This window comes from Pan troglodytes, chromosome 4 (assembly GCF_028858775.2).
Source record: "Pan troglodytes isolate AG18354 chromosome 4, NHGRI_mPanTro3-v2.0_pri, whole genome shotgun sequence".
In the NCBI taxonomy this organism is placed as follows: domain Eukaryota; kingdom Metazoa; phylum Chordata; class Mammalia; order Primates; family Hominidae; genus Pan; species Pan troglodytes.
Window position 1 is genome coordinate 39,587,782 of NC_072402.2, and position 19,874 is coordinate 39,607,655.

A 19,874-nucleotide genomic window follows, 5' to 3' on the forward strand; every position below is an offset into this window, starting at 1 on the left:
CTCAAACTCCTGACCTCCTGAGGGATGCCCACCTCAGCCTCCCAAAGTGCTGGGATTACAGGTGTGAGCCACTGCACCAGACTGTTCATTTGTTTTTAAACCAAGCCTGGGTCTCCAAACCCAGGATGTCTTTCCAGAATAGAAGAATTATTTATAAATTTCACACAAGAGAAAAATTCATTTGGTCCACTGTGTAAATCTGAATAAGAATATCTAATTTCTTGCAAATCAAAACCACAATGAGATACCATCTCACACCAGTTAGAATGGCAATCATTAAAAAGTCAGGAAACAACAGGTGCTGGAGAGGATGTGGAGAAATAGGAACACTTTTACACTGTTGGTGGGACTGTCAACTAGTTCAACCATTGTGGAAGTTAGTGTGGCGATTCCTCAGGGATCTAAAACTAGAAATACCATTTAAGCCAGCCATCCCATTACTGGGTATATACCCAAAGGATTATAAATCATGCTGCTATAAAGACACATGCACACGTATGTTTATTGCGGCACTATTCACAATAGCAAAGACTTGGAACCAACCCAAATGTCCAACAATGATAGACTGGATTAAGAAAAGGTGGCACATATACACCATGGAATACTATGCAGCCATAAAAAATGATGAGTTCATGTCCTTTGTAGGGACATGGATGAAACTGGAAACCATCATTCTCAGCAAACTATCGCAAGGACAAAAAACCAAACACCGCACGTTCTCACTCATAGGTGGGAAATGAACAATGAGAACACATGGACACAGGAAGTGGAACATCACACTCTGGGGACGGTTGTGGGGTGGGGGGAGGGGGGAGGGATAGCATTAGGAGATATACCTGATGCTAAAGGACGAGTTAATGGGTGGAGCACACCAACATGGCACATGTATACATATGTAACCAACCTGCACATTGTGCACATGTACCCTAAAACTTAAAGTATAATAATAATTAAAAATATATATATCTAATTTCTTTTTTCATTATCTAGAAACCCAAAGCAGCCCATGGAGACATTAAGGCCCATATACAGAGGGCTGGCCTGCAGACTGGGTTTGTGGGTGGGGTGTATCTAGAACTCTGCTTAATTTGGAAGAATTATAGGCAATGATTCCTAGATTTGGGATTTCTTGGACAATTACAATTTCAAGACACAGTTTGGAAACCAAACCTCTTACTTATTACCAAGTAGGCACAGAGAAAATTCCATTTGCCCACTGCCTGCTCCTATACACTCTGTCCTCCCATCCCCATACAGATCTCAGTAAGAAAGAAGTGTCAAGTTTCCAAGGCCAATTTAAAAAATTTAACTCCAACAACAGAAGGTAATTTAAAAATCTGTAGTTTGGATAAGCTTCTACTATATTTAGAAGAAGGGAAAGAACCTCAACTCCCTATGACTCGGTATGAACCTTTTATGCTTGAACTGTTGGTCAGGGCAAAATGTCTCAAGTTATTTAGAACCAATCCTAAAGTAATTCTCCCTATTCTCTATAGATAATGAATAGTTTAAAGACCCAGATATTTACATAAACTTTAATACCCCATAGGAATAATAATATTTTACAACTGTTAAGCAGAATCAGCAGGTCTTATAACAACAGTCCTCTGGGCTGTTCCCAAGGAGTAGCAAGTCACTGCTAACACCCTGTCCCTATCCTCACAAAAACCACCCCAAATAGTAAAATAGCAGAGGATATTCCTACAAAGTTGGAGGCTTTAGAAGACAAGGGAACAGTGAGCCTTGGCCTAATTTTCCCTTGACTATTAGGAAAAATGAAAAAATAGATCACACATGATTCAATGGTACATGCAAGAAAACAAAACAATCTCTTGGTTACAAGTGGGTTTTTTTCTGTATATTATACAGCACATAACTTATTCCTCTAATCAATGTAAGCTCTTTATGATGTGTTAATAAAAAAACACAGACAGAAAGGATTAATACTTAACATGCACTTACTACATCACATATTTTGCATATATTACTTCTTAGTCCCTGCATTCCTCTTTAAGATAGGAATTGAAGGCCGGGTGCGGTGGCTCATACCTGTAATCCCAGCACTTTGGAAGGCCGAGGCGGGTGGATCATGAGGTCAGGAGTTCAAGACCAGCCTGACCAACATGGTGAAACACCGTTTCTACTAAAAATATAAAAACTAGCTAGGCATGGTGGCGCAAGCCTGTAATCCCAGCTACTCAGGAGGCTGAGGCAGGAGAATTGCTTAACTGGGACCTGGGAGGCGGAGGTTGCAGTGAGCCAAGATTGCACCACTGCACTCCAGCCTGGGCTACAGAGCAAGACTCCATCTCAAAAAAAAAAAAAAAAAAAAATAGGAATTGATTGGAAAATACATTTTTCGAATACGAAACAAACTCAGAGAGGTTAGGTAATTCAGTCTTTGGTAATTCTAAGATCATAAAAACAGGTAAATGGCAGAATTGGGATTCAAAACAACTGGTTCTAAAGTTCATGATCTTTCTACTAAACTGAAGTGCCACTATCTCCCTGCATTTAAATGCTTGATGACATCAGCAGCCATTAGGCTTTTCTGAGGGTGTTGCTTTTCTGAGAGTGTCGCTATTATTATAGATATCTTGTTAATCAGCAGATAGATTTGTGTGAATTTGTTTTTCCCTGAAAACCACATAAAATTAATGTTACTATCTTGAAAGTATAAAAAGTAAAATTATAGGCTTTTTTTTCAGAGATCCAAAAATCTCAAATATAGTCCAGCAAAAGAAAAAAAATTAATATTCAATATTGACAAATTAGACCACACGAGGAATGCCAGGGTTGTAATAAGATCAAAAGAAAAAACAAGGGCTGTCCCCCTTCCTGGGGGGAGGGTAGAGGGATAGCATTAGGGGATATACCTAATGTAAATGATGAGTTAATGGTGCAGCACACCAACATGGCACATGTATACATATGTAACAAACCTGCACGTTGTTCACATGTACCCTAGAACTTAAAGTATAATAAAAACAAACAAACAAAAAAAAAAAAAAAAGAAAAAAACAAGGGCTGGGCGTGGTGGCTCACACCTATAATCCCAGCACTCGGGTAGATCACCTGAGGTCAGATTTGTTCTTTTTTTTTTTTAATTCTTATACATTTTCCAAATATTCTATACCATTTACCTGTATTACTTTACTATATCTATATCAGAAATAACAATAGATTAAATTTTTTTCTTTTTTTAAGACAGTCTCATTCTGTTGCCCAGGCTGGAATGCAGTGGTGTGATCTCAGCTCACTGCAACCTCCACCTCCTGAGTTCAAGCCATTCTCATGCCTCAGCCTCCCAAGTAGCTGGGATTAAAGGCACACATCACCACGTTCATTTAATTATTTTGTATTTTTAGTAGAGACGGGGTTTCGTTGTGTTGGCCAGGCTGGTTTTGAACTCCTGGCCGCAAGTGATCTGCCTGCCTTGGCCTCCCAAAGTGCTGAGATTACAGGCGTGAGCCACTGTGTCCAGCCTAAATTTGTTTTAATGTTCAGTTACAGAAAAAAATAATAATAATAATGAGGAATAAGCATTAATACCAGGTCCACTGCAAAGGATGGCTTTCATGCATCTAACTGATCTATCTGAACTTCTAGAAAAGGATCATGGTCATTCAAAATGTACAATGAATATTTAGTCAGTTTTACTGTATTTTTAAAAATCACAGAAGTTCAAAGGCAGCAGAGAGGAAGTGATCAGAAGATGACTAATGCCATGATATCTTATTAGAAGGCCCAACGGCCTTCTAATAGCTTGGGTGTGACAGGCTAATGGGAGAAAACAGGTAGGGTACGAGGTGAGTGAAAGAGAATGAATGGAAGGGAACCTAACCTGGACAGTGACGAGAAGGCTGCAGCAAGCCTGTGTGACATGAAATCCAAATTAGAAGAAGAAAGAAAAACATGGTGATGCTTTGCATGGGCAGGACTGGCAATAGAAGGAACAAGAGGAAGAGGAGCACGGTACGGGGGAAGAAAAAGGAAGTCAACAAGTAACAGCCAGCACACTTCGTGACTTCAGATGGTGGAGGTGGAAACAAGCCATGGCTTGGCACCAGAAAGTCACCCCAATATGCCAATTTACATAAAGACAAGCTTGTACAATTAAGGGGACAAAACATAAAGGCATTTCACTGTTCCAGGGATATACTAAGGAGCTGACTTTAAGTCAAAACTTATATTTGGAAGAGAAGTTTAATATAACAGACACAATTAGAAGACTATGATGTTGAACAGACGGGTGCTATTAATGCAAGCATATGCTGTTTGTTAGTGAGTGTGAATTAACACATGATTCAGGGCAATTTAAAAAATATTGCCAAAAACTCAGCTCTCAAGTGGATCATACTATGCAAATGGGGATATGTTGACAATACAGTCATGGATCAAGAATATATTTCAATGTGATTAGATTCTGGACTAAAGCCACCTAGGCTAGTTCTCATTAGCAAGAAGTTTCTCTGGTTTAAGTAGGATATGAAAATCAGCTCGGGTCCACACATTTAGGGTTTGTAAGGAGACCAGACTCATGAGAAGTCATAAAACACTGCATATGGTGCCAACAGCAAGCAGCAAGACTTGAACCAAACATGCTGAGCTCTTCAGTTTCATAGAAGTAGTACATATTTATAAAGTGCTACCACATAAATTCTCTCATATGACTAAAACAGCTCTCATCAGATAGATGGGACAAATATTATTACCTATTATTACCTCCACTTAACTAAGATTCAAATGGGTTAAGTGCTTTACTCAAGGTCCTAGAGCTAATAGATTGCTCTATAGAGTTGGTGTGTATTTAAAACTACTCTTGGTTTTTGTTTAGTTTTCACTGACCTTTATGTTTTGGAGGTACCCTATTATATTAGTGCAAACATTTTTATTCTTTTAGGTCAACAGCACAGGAAGCAGTAGGAGGAAATGGAATGGCTGATGTGGGAAGGGAGTTGGGTTGGCAAGAGTGGGTGAGGTTCACATCGAGTTTGCAGGCTGAAGATAACGTATACAACCCGTGATTGTGTAAACTACTTGGAAAGTGTATAAAATACACAGAGAACAGCTCTCTCATGGGAAAGAATTTACCCCACTAGGGCAACAAAGCTGCAAACATTTTGGTTTTGGCTTGTTGTGTGCTTTTTGTTCTAACATGCAGTACCACTGCTCTCAGAAACTAAATGGTCCCAAGTTTAGAAAAGGATGTTCTTATAAACATAACAACAGACATGAAGGTTTTCAGATATTATGATTCTTTAGCCCAGAGCTGAAAGAACTTTATACAAGAGCCAGAACAGCAACTACCTTAAATATAATTCATGCTGTACTGCTTCAGATTTAAATAACTGATCTCCTCCAGGCGTTTAATTCTTGGCTGGGAACTGGATCGTGGTACTGTATGTAAATTCCCTCATGCCACATGTCAGCTGCAGACCAGAGGAGATAGCCAAATCTTCTCTGTGTATTAGCCACTAAATACAATTTCAGAATTAAGTCATGAGAGCCCTGCCAGCATTTGTGCAGCAGAAGTGTCTACAATTATGAAGCTAGGCAGGGATGGAAAATTATTCCTACTAATGGTCCACTAGGTGCAAAGTGCTGGCAGAGAATTATGGAGATTCAGAATCCTAAAATGCATTCCAACTGCTTTATAATTAAAACCAATAAATACAACAACAGAATGTGTTTCTTCTGATACATGGCAAAGTCTCTAACTAATGTTTAAATAGTTGCAGGGCACTTCATGGGTAGAGAAAAGGGATAAGGTGGAAGAAGGACTTTGTACCTCAGTTTACAATCTAACAGGAGAAGACCAATTTAACAGCTGGAGAAAAGTTATAAAGCTCCTTTGGAAAAAGTACCAACTCATTAAAGTAGAAAGAATAGAAAAGCCGAGGGAGGGAAAAGAGGTTGTTCAATAATGGGATTAATCAGAGCCAGTTTTCTAGATGAGGAGAGTTTGAAGTCAGGTTTGAAGGAGGGGAGAGAAAGGAAGTTAGGTGCAAAACACATCTGGAGAAGTGAAGACAAGAATAGAGAAATTGTACACACACATCAAGGCGCATTTCTGTCCCAATCCTCAGCCTTCAAAGTCTCTGTTTTATGGACACAGCTAAGAGGGCCATTCCCCTCCACCCTTCCAAGTCTTTGAGCTTCTCCAGAATAGGTGAAGGGAGACCCCCAGGTCATTTTACAGCTGTTTCTAAGCTGGGGAGATGAGAGGAGTACGGTTGTGAGATGAAAGTGAGAAGATCAGGTGACAGCTCAAAATCAAGAAGCTGGGCAGATGTTCATTCTATTGATAAAAGTTCTTTCAAGGTGGCTAACTTGGAACACCTAATAATACACATACCTGCAAGAGAATCATGTACAGTTCACTGGGCATCAATTGTTAAGTCACTGATGATATTATAATAATTACTATTAATTTAAATACTCAAACCAAGCTCATTTTGCCAGTTGACCAGTATTCATAGTCCACGTGGATCTGCTTTTTCTTGCAACATGTTTAGAGCTGCACCCATGGGAATGGGGATGGAGATTAAAGATAATGGCTCTCATCTGCCCTTCAAAATCCTTGCTTCCCCATTTCCTCTCCTAGTGCTCCACCCACTACTATCCTGATGCTTCCACTTATGGAGAGCCTTGAGCAGCACACCAGATGGGTTTCTTGCCCTTGGAGGTAAAGTCCTCTGGAGTAGTCTTCAGGTACTCCAGATCTTCAGCTACTCCAGACCCCTAGCCAGCCTTCCTTTCATCTTGATATCAGGTCTGGAGGAGTTAAGAGTTATCTAAGGGGAGACAAAGGGCAGAGAGAAGAGATCCAGCAATAAAAGAAGGCTGTGAATTCCAGCATGTAGAGACCTTGCTACATGAATAAGTAAGGATAGAGGGCTAGGAGAGGCACTAATAGAAGCAGCAGGTGAGGCTTCATCTCCTTATCCACCCTTCCACAGACACAGACAAAGCCAGCACCAGCACCTCTTCATTGCACAGCATTTAACCCACAACAATCCTATGACACTGGTATTATTCCCACTTTACAGAGTGGAAACAGAGGCTTGAGACAGCCCAACCATTTGTCCAAGATCACAGATGACACATGGCGAGCACAGCCATGCAGCAGTCTGACTCTTACCAGCCACGCTACCCTTAGGAGATGCAAACCAGCCTTTCTGAGTCTCTCTGGACCTCCACACATCCCCAGGCTTCCCAAATTGTGCAGCAATAAGCTTTTCCATAGAAAACCCTACATGCAGAAGAGAGGAAACACATGGAATGAACAAGGGGTGAAAAGGAATATTTGGGGGCACAGCTCAAAGTCCAATTAGCATAAAGTATCATGTCTGTCTCACCCTTTTAAAAAAATCATCCATTTTTCATTTTAATCCACAATTTATCTGTGTTTCAGTATTTAAAATAGAAGGGGTTCCCACCCCCAAACTTAGTAAAATTGGCATTTTTGAGAAGATGTGCTATGTGTACCCCACGGGCTGCATAGGTCTGCATACCAGCAGCTCCTGGTTTAACAGCACAGAGGTCTCAGGCCACATAAGCAACTTCATGTTTAACCAACCAAGCACCCACCCCAGCTTAGCTCACACTTGGTCAAACATGTGCAGGCAGCTTAGGGAACCCAGCTGGGAGGCATCATTCCTGGGAAGAAGCATCTTATTCAAGACACTCGACCCACCGATTCTGGCAGCTCTCGACGGACGTGGCTATGCCCCATGTTTTTTTTGTTTGTTTGTTTTTGCAGTTACAAGATTTAATAGAATGAAAACAGAGCTCCCATAAAATGGGAGGGGACCCAAAGGGGGTTGCCATTGCTGGCTCGAATGCCCAGGTTTATATCCCGATCACTGCCCCTCTCCCTGTGCTCTCAGGCGATAGATGATTGGCTATTTCTTTACCTCCTGTTTTTGCCTAATTGGAATTTTAGTGAGCTCTCTTTACTACCTGATTGGTCGAGTGTGAGCTAAGTTGCAAGCCTCGTGTTTAAAGGTGGATGTGGTCACCTTCCCAGCTAGGCCTAGGGATTCTTAGTTGGCCTAGGAAATCCAGCTAGTCCTGTCTCTCAGTCCCTGCTCTCAACATGAAAACCCAAGTGCTGTTGGGGAGGTTGGCCGACAACCGCTCTTAACTGTTTCCTGCTGAATTGGGCTATGCCCCATGTTACTACCAATCTCTGTGATCCACAAAGCCTTCTGGAAACTACTCGCAAAATAGACATGACCTTCTTAATGCACTGGTGCCCCTGGCACCCACTGAAACTTGTGCTCACAAAGTAAGGAAGCACGTCAAGAGGGAAAACACAGGCCAGAGGGAAAACACAGGCCAGAGAGGAACCAGAACTTTCTCATTCCATCTGTTTTTTCCCCACATCTTTTTTCATGGATGGGCTACTTTTATGCTGGATATGCTAAGTCTGTTCATAAAAGTTTTACAATACACTTGGAGGGTAGGATCATTCTAATTTGGTAGATGAAACTGAGCCAACCCATTTTTTACACACTGCAGTACATAAACCAAAAAGCCATTTGGTTCTAAACGAATTCTTGTTATAAACTTACTACCTATGACTTGCCTTTCTCCTTAAAAGTAGAGTGCAAAGGATGGGGGTGGGAGTATTAGATCAAGGAGAGGTTAGACGAAACACAGAAGGCGGGTTCTAGAAACACAGAAGGAGGGCTTTGCTGGTAAACATTGATTAACCAGCATCTGATTAACCAGAAGATTTCCCAAATCTTCCTTCGTCAAAATATTTTACTCATTCCTCTTTAAAAAGACTAAGGCAACAACTTAACAACACTGGATATATGACTGCTGGTTAATAAATTCCTCCAATAATTTTACATATTAAAAAATGCATTAAAAAAACGAGTGGTGGTGCAGGTGTGGAAAAAAATGAAACCTGCGTGTATCGCTGGTAGGGATATAAACTGGTGCCACTCCTGTGGAAAGCAGTACAGCAATTCTGCAAAAACTTAGACATAATATTACCATATGATCCAACAATCCCACTTCTGGGTATACACCCAAAATAAGCGAAAGCTGGGACTCCAGCAGATATTTGTACCTAAGTTCATAGCAGCACTATTCACAATAGCCAAAAGGAAGAAGCAACTCAAGAGTCCACGAACAGAGAAGCAGATAAGCAAAATGTGGTATATACATACAAGGCAATATTATTCATTCTTAAAAAGGAAGGAAATACTGACACATGCTACAGTGTGGATAAACCTTGAGGACATTATTCTAAGTGAAATTAGCCAGTCGCAAAAAGAAACACTGTATGAGTCCACCTATATGAGGTACCAAGAGTAGTCAAATTCATAGAGACAGAAAGTAGAATAGAGGTTGCTGGGGGTTATTGGGGAGGAGAGAACGGGGCGTTCATGTTGGCTGCACGACAATGTGAAGGTACTTAATGCCACAGAGACGTACACTTAAAAATGGTTGAAATGGGCCAGGCATGGCGGCTCACATCTGTAATCCCAGCACTTTGAGAGGCTGAGGCAGCAGATCACCTGAAGTCAGGAGTTCGAGACCAGCCTGGCCAACATGGTGAAACCCCATCTCTACTAAAAGTATAAAAAGTAGCCAGGCATGGTGGCTGGCGCCTGTAATCCCAGCTACTCGGCAGGCTGAGGCAGAAGAATCACTTGAACCCAGGAGGCGAAGTTTGCAGGGAGCCGAGACCACACCATTGCACTCCAGCCTGGGCAACAAGAGCGAAACTCCATCTCAAAAAAAATAAAAAAGGTTAAAACAGCCAATTTTTGCCACAGTTTAAAAATGTTTGTATAGCACGTTCTATATGCCAGGTGCTATTCTCAATTCTTTGCAAATATTAACTCATTTAATCTTCACAACAGCCCTATGAGGCAGGTTTTATTATTATTGTCATCTTCACTATTATCCTGGTCCAGAGTCACTCAGCTGGCAAGTGGCCAGAGCAGACACACAAATGCTGGTATCCAACTCCATCACCTTTCCCTAACCACTCTGCCCTGCTGCTTCTCAGTGAGTGAGACAGCCCAACCTGTGGGATTGGCCAATCATTTCACGTAGAAACGGTAACAGATGCTATTGCTCACACGCCACTGGAAGAGTCCTAGAGACACGAGGCCACCCACCCCTCACCGTGATGTACTGAGGAATATTCAAAGGGCTCATCACATAGAGACAGATCTTGTATCAAATTTAGCCTCTTTAACCAATTTCACAGAACCAAAGAGTTTCAAATTAGAAATGGTATCTCTCTGGTCTAATTCTCTTTAAGACAGAACTACTGCTAAACTACCCCAGAGAAGATACAATTTTGCTTTCTTATCTTTTATATATTTACATTTTCTTTTATTTCCAAAAAGCACTTAAGCCGATAGTCTATGAAAAAACCCAATCCCAGGAGGCCATGGGATGAAGGTTCTAGATTTGGCAGGAACCATCTTGAGCAAGTCATTTACCTTTTCTGGATTTTACTTCTTCGACTGCCAAGATAATTTTAAATCTTAAACAGTATTAGTGGCTTAAGATTAGGTTAACGTGTAGGGAAATACTTTCAAAAATTTAAAATGCTGCCTTCATAATTCCAAGCACTCAGAAAGTTGTTAAAAAATAACAATTTTGGCCAGGCACAGTGGCTCACACCTGTAATCCCAGCAATTTGGGAGGCCAAGGTGGGCGGATCACCTAAGGTTGGGAGTTCGAGACCAGCCTGGCCAACGTGGTGAAACCCCGTCTCTACTAAAAATACAAAAATTAGCCAGGTGTGGTAGTGGGCACCTGTAATCCCAGCTACTTGGGAGGCTGAGGCAGGAGATTCACTTGAATCCAGGAGGCAGAGGTTGCGGTGAGCTGAGATTGTGCCACTGCACTCCAGCCTGGGTGACGAGAGTGAAACTCCATCTCAAAAAACAAAACAAAACAAACAAAAAAACACTTGTATTTACTGATGTAAGCATCTATTTTCTCTTTCTATTATTTTAATTTCCTTTATTTTAAATAGAGACAGGGTCTCACTATGTTGCCCAGGCTGGTCCTGAACTCCTGAGCTCAAGTGATCTTTCTGCCTTGGCCTCCCAATGTGATGGGATTACAGGCATAAGCCACTGCACCCAGCCTATTGATTTTCTAACTCCATAATTCTTTCTACTATTGTGAGGAAGAGCCTTCTCTCCCATTTATTTCTATTACACTTTACAATACACTTGGAGGGCAGGATCATTCTAATTTGGTAGATGAAACTAAGCCAACTTTACACACAAGTTTAGACTTGTGAATTCTATATTCAATCCCCTCCTGTAGCCAAATTATAAGCAAAAAATATACCAATGTGGCTATGAAATAGAAAAAAGTGTCAATAACTAAAACTTTATATAAGTATCTCATGAAACTAGAGTTTGCCCAATAAATGTGCTAAAACTTCACCAATAAAGACTATAGCTGAACACTTGCTCTTTGACAAAACCCTGGATATGTTTCAGACATGAAATGTCATGTCCCATAGCAGCTGCCATTGTTAATTTACTAGGCTGTGTGCTAGTGGCCTGACATGTAAGTACTGATCTTTCTAACAACCCTGGCTAGAGAGACGGCTTTATTTTCAGAGGAAGAAAACAGTTCAGAGAGCTGGAAACCTGCCCAAGGATTGGGTGCCAAGCAGGCCAGAATCAGGGGTCAGATTCTGAAACTCATACTCTCTTAATATACCATTCTGTCCTCTCACATTTTTTTTTAATTAAAAAAAAAACAAAAAAACTTTTGGTGTTTTCAGAGATGAGGTCTCACTATGTTGGCCAGGCTGAACTTGAATTCCTAGGTTCAAATGATCTTCCCGTCTCATCCTCCCAAGTAGCTGGGACTATGGATGCATGCCATCCTCTCATATACATAAAATGAGACATAATTGAATTTTGGTTTGTAAATCTACCATAACTTTTGCTTCCATCCATTTCATACACCAGAGAACTGTTATGTTGAAATGAGGTTCTGTAATAAGCAGATGATTTAAAACTCTGGAGACTATTTGTACATATTTTCTGACTATAAATCCTGACATGTCACTCTCTGTAGGGCAATAAGCGTTCTCACTGTCCAGCTCCTTCCTAAAACAATTTTCAACTACAACATGGTGTATTTAAGCTTCCATTGCATGTCCCTTTAGATTTGAGCAGATTACGTGTGGTCTTTATTCCGGTATCATATTATTAACTGATTTTATTTTATTTATTCTTATCTTTTGAGACAGAGTTTCACTCTGTCACCCAGGCTGGAGTGCAGTGGCACGATCTTGCCTTACTGCAACCTCTGCCTCCCAGGTTCAAGTGATTCTTGTGCCTCAGCATCCCAAGTAGCTGGGATTACAGGCACCCACCACCATGCCTGGCTAATTTTTGTATTTTTTAGTAGAGACGGGGTTTCACCATGTTGGCCAGCTGGTCTCAAATTCCTGATCTCAAGTGATATGTCCACCTCAGCCTCCCAAAGTGCTGGGATTACAGGTGTGAACCACCGCGCCCAGCCTGTTAAGTGATTTTAAATGTAGGAGAAATAAGAAAGAACTGGGGTTACAGCTGAATAGGCACTCAGGTAAGCAAGTAGAGATGTTTACATGCACTCTAGGTGAAAACCCTTTATCCCTGGGCAAGGTAGCATGAGTGACCAGGTGCGTCCTCATATCTGCCTTGTGGCTCTAAAACTGTACTATGTTGTTGGTTTACTTCGTGTGATAAAGGATTCACATTCCTTTCCCTCCCCATTACACAGACAGCTTAGTTATTCACTTCTATAACTATTCAGTGGGTTAAGTCAATTCATAGGTCTGTATTATGTCAAAGCCTAAAAATGTTATAATCTAGTTTTACTGTGATGTCATTTTTATTCAAGGAAATGAGATCAGACTATTAGAAGTTAAGTAAAGCTTCTTGTAATAAATCATACCATAGGTTTTCATTTTAATTGGAAAGACAGGAAGAAAAGAATTAAATCCTCCAAAGAAAAATGGAGAAACAGAATGCATATATATTCTCAATGAAAGCACTGTAGCCCGATACGCTTTTATAGCTCCCTTAACCTTCTCCACCTGCCTCAGACAACTCTGTGTTAATGTCTCATCTGATGGGGGGATAAGATCACATAGATAAGAATTCAGCTACTTCATCTATGAGTGATTCAGGCTTTGGGTCCCTGTTTTCTTGCCAGTTCCTTTCTTTCCTCCCATGGCTATTCCCTCGCTAATGGGTAGGATCTCCCCAACCCCCATTTTATAGGTAGAACAGCTCTTCCTGCTTCCAGGCATTAATACGAGAAAAGCTGAGTACCATTTTCCTAGTCCTCAAAGTCCTGAACTTCATTCCACATGTGCCATTCTGCTGTAACTCCTACTCAACACTCAGGCTTTGAATGCCCTCTTTATGGATGGCACAGGGGGATTTCTCATTCTTGCTTTCTTAAGGAAGGCAAAATTTCTTTAGTTTTGATATCTTTTACATGCCTGATGCAAGAGTGATTCTTCATCTGCAACAGTTCAGTCTACAAAGTTAACCAAGAGGTGGAAAAGTAACAGGTATTAACAGCATAGGAGATCAAAGGTAGTGCTTGAATGGGAGCAGAACCAGAAGCGAAAATCAGCCCAAACATACCGCTGAGATTCACGAATCCTGCCACTGGCTTTATAAGAAGTAGCACTATTACAGTTGTACCTTCTCTTACCAACATGCTCGCTTTCTTCCAGGCTCTTAATTCCTTCTTTTTCTTTTGGTTCTTTTTCTCATATCCCGTGACTTAGACACAACCTCTTCAAAAGTAGGTACTTTAGGTAGTTAATTCCTGATTCCTTCCGGGAAGTAAAAAAGAGTTTACTAAAATGTGACAGACAAGACTTATAGATGAATGTGATTACACAGTGGCAGGAAGAATAAACGGGCATCTCAGACTGTCAAGATAATGACAGCAATAAAAAGCATGCTAACCACTGCTGAACACTTACAGTTGTGCTAGACATTCTCTTAAACCCTTTACACAACTTAACTAATTAACTCCTCACAAAACCTGTGTGAATAAAGTACTATTATTTCCGCTCACGAAATGAGGAAACCAAGACACAGAGCCCAAGGACACTGAGCAGTCATTTGTAGGGCCTAGATTGGCATCAATGCAGTCTGGCTTCAGGGCCCTACTCCTTTTTTTTTTTTTTTTTTTTTTTTTTTTTGAGACTGAGTCTTGCTCATGTTGCCCAGGCTGGAGTGCAATGGTACGAACTTGGCTCACTGCAACCTTCACCTCCTGGGTTCAAGCGATTCTCCTGCCTCAACCTCCCGAGTAGCTGGGATCACAGGCATCTGCCACCACGCCTGGCTAATTTTTGTATTTTTAGTAGAGACAGGTTTCGCCATGTTGGCCAGGCTGGTCTCAAACTCCTGACTTCATGATCCGTCCACCTCAGCCTCCCAAAGTGCTGGGATTACTGAGCCACTGCACTCGGCCAGGGCCCTACTCTTAACTACTTACTAGGCTATGCTGTCTCAAGCCATCTCTGGTTAGATGGCAATAATGGGCTGTATGCCCTCAATCACTGTCAACTTGGCCAGCCTAGAGTTCTTCTGCAGGTCAAAGAAATGAATACACACCCAGGATGCACTGAGGTGAGACACAGGTAACATGAGTAAGTTCTGGTATTTGTAAGTCAAGAGATCACATACAGAAATAAATATCCTATCTTTCAAAATAGTCCCTAGAAGCTCTATGCTCATTTCAACTTGGCAGTCATCACTGAGCACATCTTTGGGTGCCTCTTTTGGAATGTCCTTCAACTCAATTAATGTATTTTTAAAATTTTACCTTTAAAAATATATAATTATAAAAAATGAAAATGCTTTTAAAAAGAGAAAAGGTCTCACTATGTTGGCCAGCTAAGTCTTGAACTCTTGGCCTCAAGCAATCCTCTCACCTCAGCCTCCCAAAGTGCTAGGATTACAGGCATGAACCAACACACCCAGCAGAAAATGTATTTCTATTAAATGTCCCCTTAACTTCAGCAGAAATCTTACAAGCTAGAAGGGACTGGGGTCCTATCTTTAGCCTCAAGCAGAATAACTGTCAGCCAAGAATTTGGTATCCAGCTAAACTAAGCTTCATAAATGAAGGAGAAATAAAGTCTTTTCCAGACAAGCAAATGCTGAGTGAGTTTGTCACAACCAGACCAACCCCACAAGAAATGCTAAAAGGAGTTATAAATCTTGAAACAAAAATTCAATATGCAGCAGAATAAAAACTCTTGAAAGCATAAAACTCACATGGCCTATAAAACACTAATATAACAAAGAAAACCAAGTATCTAGGTAACAATCAGCACAATGATTGGAACAGTACCTCACATTTCAATATTAACATTGAACATAAATAGCCTAAATGCTCCACTTAAAAGATATAGATTGGCAAAATGGATTAAAACAAGGCAAGCCAAATATCTGCTTTCTTCAAAAGACTTATCTAACATACAGGGACTCAAATAAACTCAATGTAAAGGAGTGAAAAAGATATTCCACGCAAATGGAAACCAAAAGAGAGCAAGAGTAGCTATTCTTATATCAGAAAAAACATACTTTAAAACAACAACAGTAAAAAAGAAAAAAAAAAGACAAAGAAGGTCATTATATAATAACAAAAGGATCAATCCAACAAGAAGATATTACCACCTAAACATATGTGCACCTAACTCTGGAGCCCCCAGCTTCATAAAACTATTACTACTGGACCTAAGAAATAGATAGACAGCAACACAATACTAGTACAGGACTTCAGTACTCCACTGATAGTACTAGACAGATCATCAAAGCAGAAAGTCAACAAAGAAACACTGGACTTAAACCACACTCTAGAACAAATGAACCTAACAGATATTTACAAAACATTCTACCCAAGAACTGCAGAATATACATTCTTCTCAACACATGAAACATTCTCCAAGATAGACCATATGATAGTCCACAAGTCTCAGTAAAATTAAAGAAACAATTGTATTGAGTATCTTCTCAGACCACAGTGGAATACAACTAGAAATCAACTCCAAAAGTAACCTTCAAAACTATACAAATACATGGAAATTAATCTGCTCCAGAATGATTTTTAGGTTAACAATGAAATCAAGATGGAAACTTAAAAATTCTTTGAAATGAATGATAATAATGATACAAGTTATCAAAGCCTCTGGGATACAGCAAAAGCAGTGCTAAGATGAAAGTTTACAGCACTAAATGCCTATATCAAAAAATCGGAAAGATCACAAATTGACAACATAACACCTCAAGGAACTATAGAAACACGAACAAACCAAAGCTAAAACTAGAAAATAATAAATAAATAAAAGATTAGAGCAGAACTAAATGAAATTTAAACAAAAAATACAAAACATCAGTGAAACAAAAAGTTATTTCATTGAAAAGATAAGCAAAATTGATAAATCATTTGCTAAACTAACCAAGAAAATGAGAGAGAAGATTCAAATAAACTCAATTAGAAATGAAAATGAAGGCCAGGCACGGTGGCTCTTGCCTGCAATCACAGCACTTTGGGAGGCCAAGGTGGGTAGATCACCTGAAGTCAGGAGTTTGAGACCATCCTGGCCAACATGGTGAAAGTCCATCTCTGCTAAAAATACAAAAATTAGCCAGGTACGGTGGTGCACGCCTATAATCCCAGCTGCTCGGGAGGCTGAAGCAGGAGGATTGCTTGAACCTGGGAGGTGGAGGTTGCAGTGAGCCAAGATCATGACATGGCACTCCAGCCTGGACAACACAGCGAGACTCCATCTCAAAGAAAGAAAAAAATGAAAATGAAGCCCATTACAACCAACACCACAGAAATACAAAGGATCACTTGAGAATACTATGAACTCCTCTGTGCACACAAACTAAAAAATCTACAGGAAATGGATGAATTCCTGGAAACATACAACCTTCCTAGCTTGAATCAGGAAGAGACAGAAATGCTGAAGAGACCAATAACAAGAACTGAGATTGAATCAATAATTTTAAACCTGCCAAAGAAAAAAGAGCCCAGGGCCAGACGGATTACAGCTGAACTCTACCAGACATTCAAAGAAGAATTGATTCCAATCCTACTGAAACTATTTCTAAAGATTGAGAAAGAGGAATCCTCCCTAACTCATTCTATGAAAGCTAGTATCACCCTGATACCAAAGCCAGAAAAGGACATAACAAAAAAACAAAAAACAAACAAACAAAAAAACAAAACAAAACAAAACTACAGACCAATATACCTGATGAATATAGATGCCAAAATCTTCAACAAAATTCTAGCAAACCAAATCCAATGGCACATCAAAAAGATAATACCATTTGACCCAGCAATCCCATTACTGGGTATATATCCAAAAGAATATAAATCATTCTGTTATAAAGATGTATGCATGTGTATGTTCATTACAGCACTATTTACAATAGCAAAGACATGGAATCAACCCAAATGCCCACCCATGATAGACTGGATAAAGAAAATGTGGTAAATATACACCATGGAATACTATGCAGCCATAAAAAGGAACGAGACTATGTCCCTTGCAGGGACATGGACGGAGCTGGAAGCCATTATCCTCAGCAAACTAACACAGGAACAAAAAACCAAACACCACACGTTCTCACTTGTAAGTGGGAGCTGAACAATGAAACCACATGGACACAGGAAGGGGAAAAACACACGGTGGGGCCTGTGGGAAGGGAGAGGGGGAGCTATTTATCAGGATAAATAGCTAATGCCTGTGCGGCTTAATACCTAGGTGATGGGTTGATAGGTGTAGCAAACCATGACACACTTTTACCTATGTAATAAACCTGCATCCCACACACATATCCCAGAACTTAAAACAAAATAAAATAAAAAAATTTTAAAAAGATAGGCTGGGCATGGTGGCTCACACCTGTAATCCTAGCACTTTGGGAGGCTGAGGCGGGCAGATTGCCTGAGCTCAGGAGTTTGAGACCAACCTGGGCAATGTGGCAAAACCCCATCTCTACTAAAAATATAAAAAATTAGCTGGGCCTGGTGGTGGGTGCCTGTAATCTCAGCTACTCAGGAGGCTGAGACATGGGAATCACTTGAACCCAGAAGGCAGAGGTTGCAGTGAGTCAAGATTGCACCATTGCACTCCAGCCTGGGTGACAGAACAAGGCTCTGTCTTAAGAAAAAAAAAGATAATACACCACCATAATCAAGGGGCTTCAACCCAGGAATGCAGGGATGGTTTAACATACATAAGTCAATAAATGTATGCATAACATATAATGTATGTTTAACATATACATATAAATGTATGCATACATTTGTATGTATGTATAACATAAACATATAAATGTATGTTTAACATATGTAAGTCAATACATCACATAAACAGAATTAAATACAAAACCATACGATTGGCCGGGCACGGTGGCTCATGCCTGTAATCCCAACACTTTGGGAGGCTGAGGCAGGTGGATCACGAGGCCAAAAGATCAAGACCATCCTGGCCAACATGGTGAAACCCTATCTCTACTAAAAATACCAAATTAGCTGGGCGTGGTGGCGCACACCTGTAGTCCTAGCTACTCGGGAGGCTGAGGCAGAAGAATCACTTGAACCTGGGAGGCAGAGGTTGCAGTCAGCTGAGATTGCGCCACTGCACTCCAGCCTGGCAACAGAACAAGACTCTGTCCCGAAAAAAAAAAAAAAAAAAATATATATATATATATATATATATATGAATGATCATCTCAATAGATGCAGAAAAAGCATCCAATAAAACCTAGCATTCTTTTATGATAAAAACCCTCAACAAATCAGGCACAGAAGGGATACATCTCAAAATGATAAAAGTCATATATGACAAACCCACAAGCCAACATTATATTGAATGGGGAAAAGTTGAAAGCATTCCCCCTGAGTATTGGAACAAGACAGGGATGGCCACTTTCACCACTTCTATTCAACATACTACTGGAAGTTCTAGACATAGCAATCAGGCAAGAGAAAGAAATAAAGGGCATCCAAATTGGAAAAGACAAAGTCAAACTATCATTGTTTGCTGATGACATGATCATTTATCTAGAAAACTTAAGACTCCTCCAAAAGACTTCTAGATTTGAAAAATGCATTCAGTAAAGTCTCAGGTTATAAAATTAATGTACACAAATCAATAGCACTGCTATACACCAACAATGACCAAGCTAAGAATCAAATCAAGAGCTCAATCCCTTTTACAATAGCTGCCAAAAAAAAAAAAAACAAAAAACAAACAAACAAAAACCCAAACCCAAGAATATACTTAACTAAGGAGGTGAAAGATCACTACAAGGAAAACTACAAAACACTGCTGAAAGAAATCACAGACGATACAAGCAAATGTAAACATATCCTGTGCTTATGCATTGGAAGAATCAACATTGTGAAAATGACCATACTGCCTAAAGCAATCTACAAATTCAATGCAATTCTTTTCAAAATACCAACATCATTTTTCACATGACTAGAAAAAAAAATCCTAAAGTTCATATGGAACCAAAAAAGAGTTTGAATAGTCAAAGCAATCCTAAGCAAAAAGAACAAATCTGGAGGTATCACATTACCTGACTTCAAATTATACTGCAAGGCTATAGTTACCAAAATAGCATGGTATACACAGACCAATGGAACATAAATAAAGAACTCAAAGCCAAATTCAACCAAGTGATCTTTGACAAAACATACAAAAACATAAACTGGAAAAGGATACCCTATTTAATAATCGGTACTGGGGAAACTGGATAGCCACATGTAGAAGAATGAAACTGGATCCCTCTCATTGTATACAAAAATTAACTCAAGATGGC

At 40.0% G+C, this 19,874-nt stretch overlaps 1 protein-coding gene across 3 annotated transcripts in view; it reads right to left on the reverse strand.

Annotated features, from left to right (window-relative positions):
• IQGAP2 (IQ motif containing GTPase activating protein 2) overlaps positions 1–19,874 on the reverse strand; it is a 304,162-nt gene that overhangs the window by 252,119 nt on the left and 32,169 nt on the right. The gene's annotated exons all lie outside the window — the stretch shown is intronic.